Source organism: Charadrius vociferus, unplaced genomic scaffold (genome assembly GCF_000708025.1).
Source record: "Charadrius vociferus isolate BGI_N301 unplaced genomic scaffold, ASM70802v2 scaffold818, whole genome shotgun sequence".
Lineage (NCBI taxonomy): Eukaryota > Metazoa > Chordata > Aves > Charadriiformes > Charadriidae > Charadrius > Charadrius vociferus.
The window spans coordinates 65,173-69,652 of NW_009649591.1; positions in this window are offsets into that span (position 1 = coordinate 65,173).

Genomic DNA, 4,480 nt, shown 5'->3' on the forward strand with positions numbered 1-4,480 from the left:
GCTGGGCGGCGTGACCATCGCCCAGGGCGGTGTCCTGCCCAACATCCAGGCCGTGCTGCTGCCCAAGAAGACGCAGAGCTCCAAGAAGTGAGCGCTGCCCGCTCCCCCGCCTCCCCCTCCATCCCGGCCCCCTCCTCACCACTGCCCCACCTCCCCTCACCATGGGGCTGGGGTTCCCCTTCCTGCCCCCCAGCCCGGGCTGGGTGGTGAGCCCTGGCAGTACCCCGCCAGCCCTTCACGAGCCCCCCAGCCTGGGCTGTGGTGGGATGCTGGGGGAACATGAGTGAGGTCAGACCCTGCTTGTGCCCCAACCCTGCCCCTCTTCCTTCTGGAAGAAGTGTTTTTGGAGGAGGCAACTTGATCGCAGCTGTTGGTAGTGGTGGCATTTGGAGCCATATGGTTGGGTCACAGTGCAGTGCTGCTGGTAGCTGCTGAGGATTGTTTTGGCTGATGTGGGGATGGACACGGGCACCCTCGGCCACCTCTCCCCTCTGCCAGCACTGGGGCTGTGCAGGGCCCCTCCCCATCTGGCCCTGCTTGCCCTGGATGAGGATGGGACTTGCTGCTGCTGTGCCCCCTCCCAGCTATGCCATCCTGGCTGTACTGCAGCGGGGAGGGCAGGGGGCTGGAAAATGTGAAAAGGAGGAAAAGTTTCTCCGTTGGCAAGAAGTGACTGTTAGTTTTAGTTTTGTTCATGTTAAAGCTAGTGCATTGCCTACTGTAAAGAAGCTCTGGTCCTATTTATTTTAAGGTCTCTTATTTTGGGGTACCTCCCTGCAAAGTCACCTTCCCACAGCTCCCTGGCTCGGTGGGCGCTGGGGGACTTGGTGGTCCCACATGCCGTGGGTCCCGCTAGTGGGGTGGGGTGGAGGCTGCAGTGACAAATCCCCTCGGAGAGCGTCGCAAGGTCAGCCGCGCGCCGGGAGCGGGAGCTGCCATCTTCTGCTGTGGCTCCCCTCCTCTCCCGGCTGCAGAAGCCCTTCGTCTCACTGAGAGCTACCCTGTACCCTGGTTGCATTTCTGGAAATGACATGCCGTGTCTCTTTTTTTTTTTTTGTTGTTGTTGTTTGTTTGTTCAACACTATCTCTGGTTCTGAGAAATAAAGTGATGATGATATCTGTTAACTGTAACCCTTTAGGGTTGTTTTCAAAAAGAAATGTTAATCCATAGAGTTTGTATTAAAACCCACTCTTAGCTAGTACTGTATTTATTTAATGGCCGTGTGGATAACGTGCGAGCATGGGGGCAGGCTAGCTGTCCCGTGACACCTGGAATAGCTGATGCAGAGACAGCTTTCCTCGCTGCCCAGAGCAGCCCGCTTCTGTGGAGGCCGATAGTCGTGTGCATGCGGCAGTGTCTAGGCAATCGGACTGTAGACCTCCATAACGTGTTTTTTAATTTAAAAAAAAAAAAAGGCAACTTCTATTTATGTGCTGTAAGTAGCATGTGTTCAACCTATTGAATCAGCTGTTAATCTTGTGGATGAAGTAACGTACCCTGGCTCTGAGTTTATTATTATCTAGAGTAGATGAACCTGGGTGCTTGTCAACTGGTTTTATGAAGGGGTTTTTTCACTCCGTTGTGGAACACGGAAGCGGTGTGTTCGTTAGTGTTGTGCTAATGGGGGTGTGGATGTGTCCCACAGTTACGCTGGGGCACCCTGACCTCAGGTGGGTGGGGGGCACCTCACCACAGCCCCGCTGCTGTGGCATGGACCCCCTGGGTCCATCTCTCTTGCTCCTGTAAAGCGACTGTCGCCGTTGGTGAGGTGGGGGTGAGGGGTTTCCCTTCCGCGCCCAGTGCGGTGGCTGACATGTCTGTATCAAGAGTGTCTTGTTCTCTCCCTCTCGTTTTTCTCCAGGACCAGTGTTCTGTGCAACCTGAGAGTGCTTTGTATTTCTTAGAAAAATGCAGAACTTGTGATACTGAAAAGAACGGTGCAAACCAATATCTGATTAAACTGGTTCCCTGTCGAATGCTGTCGAATGTGCTGTGTCTCGTCACCTCGCCAAACCTACTGAATCTGGCAGTGGTCTGTAGGAGCAGGCGCTCTGGTGGCAGCTTGGTGTCCGGGCTCAGTTTTCCCCAAGTGGGGAGGGACTAGTAAAACACCACATCTGACCTAGCAGTGGTCCTGTTTGACCTTCATGCAGACAAATAGTCTTTTCTTACCCCTGGGAGCAGGTAAAACCCTTCTTGGGCTCTTCTACCTGCTATGGGAATGACACATGGGACACTGTCACCAGTGCTGGGAAGCCTGAGCTGCCTCTGGGCTGAGAGCAGCAAAGGAGGAGTGAAGCTGGACCCAGGACCCTCCCCAGTGCTGGAGGTGTTTTCTCCACCCTTTGGGCTGCCCCAGGACCCTCTGGGTGACCTTGTAGGCAAGAGATGGGCTTGCAGAGGTCAGATGGGAAAAGCTGATCCTGATGGGGAGGGAGGAAACCTGGAGATCTGGGTCTTTTTCTTATTCTGACATCTTTTCCCGTCGTTGGACATCTCCCATTTTGTTGCCCTGGTGTCTGGTGTGCAACCCAGAGTTGCTCCTGGCTTGGGTTTGGGAGGAAGGGTTGTGGGAGTCATAGACGACTTCCAGTGCGGTCAGAGTTGGGTGCTGGCAAGGTCTGTGCTGGGCTATGGAAGGTATAGGTCAGGACTGGAGCTGCTGGGCTGGTCTCTACAGGGCAGTGCACCTTCTGGCCTACCAAATGTGCTGTCCAGAACAAAAGGCAGAAACGAGTTGAGGGTGCCCTGGGGCAGGGGACAAGGACAGGTCGGGCTGCTTCACTGCATGCCTGGGGCTGAGTAGCTCTGTAGCCACCCTGGCCATTGCATGGCTCTGCCCCGCTGGCGGGGTGATGCCTGCAGTTGTAACTAGGAGCTGGTGGCACACGTGGTGCCCTCGACGCTGAGCTCCAGCTGGGTTCTGGACTTCCTCTGCCAGCCGTGTGACAGACCAGCTGGGAAAGCTGAGCTGTTGGAAGGCAGACTAAAGGAAATCCTATCTGTCTCACTAAAGTGCTTGGCCTTTGTCACCTCCTAAGTTTCACATCTGAACATCATTGTGACCAGGAGAGTGGAAGTCTTGGTCTTTGTGAGAAAGCTGGAATGGACTTTGTCACCTTCAAGCCTGCAGCTCCAGAGATCGGTCTCGTGGCTTCCTGGAGCAGTGTTGCTGGTCCTGGATCTTCTACATGCTTCAGAGCAGTTGACCTCATAAAATGTGAAGGACTTGGCTGAGTAGAGCCTTCCCAGGGGTCACACGAGCCTGAAAGGCTGTCTGTGGGTCTTGGCTTCCCTCGAGGAGAGGGCAGGGGGGCTGCAGGGCTCTTCCCCTGCCTCCTCTTGGGCACCTGAAGGTCAGTTAAGCACAGACCTGGAACTGAAGCTGTCTGCTGCAGGAGGCTGATGTGCAGCAGAGCCTCCACCAGCTGTGTACCTCAGCTCTGGGACGGGCTGTGTTTGTCTGGGTGACAAGACTGGAGTCACTGTCCCTTGGAAGTCCTTGGGGCTTGGGTTTCTCTCCGGAGCGTGGCCCTCGCAGCACCCATAGGAGCTCGCTTGGGGATGCTCCAACATCACAGCTCCTGGCGGTCTCAACCTGTGAGGTAAGACACTGCCAGCCCCTCTGACCAAGAAGCGAGGGCTCCAGCTGGACCGTTGCGGTGTGTCACCCTGCTGCCTTCCCTCTGCTGGGCAGAGGCTCACTGTCTTCCCTCTGCCTTCGCCTGCCCACAGGGATGCCCCCTGTGGTTTACCTTCGAGGTAATGTCCCCTATGAGTCGAGCAATTTGCCTCACGGGTCAGCGCTGAGGGCAGGGCCGTGCCCTTGCTGAGACACACAGTTGATCTGACCACCCCTCTTGGGGACCGGGGACACCCCTCCATCCGCAGCCGTGCATGTTCCAGTCATCTGTACGAGTCTGGAGTGTAGTGCTGCTGCTGTGAGACCCACCAGACCTCAGTGATGCCATCCCCTCCAACCCTTCAAAACCTGCAGTGTCATCTATTGACTTAAGGAGATGACTGCAGCTCGCTGCTGGAAGACAGCAGCTCTCTCCCAGTACCCGAGGTCGCTGGCAGGCGCTCAGGCTCGGTGCAAGGCTCGCACGGGCAGTGGGAGGATGGCTGGCCTGAGCTGGCACCTGCCTGTCCTAAATACAGACCCGCAGGGAGGCTGCAGCTGCCCAGAAGCTGGCTCTTCCAGGAGCACAGCTGGCTGCTTTTGCTGAATTTAGGGGTGAAACTTGCTTCCCTTCCCCCTGCTTGTCCTCCAAGGGGCACAGCACAGAGGGACGTGGCCCTGGAAGAAGGGGGCTGCTCCCTTCCGACAGTGCCATGCCGAAGGCATTGTGGCTGTCCCTCTGTCCCCTCCTCGTGGGGGCCTTGTGCGGTGGGCTGATCCCTGCTGCGCTCCCCTGGGAGCACGTTGATGCTCCGCGTACGGCACCTGGGAGGGGGTGGCAGCAGCCCTGGGGGGGG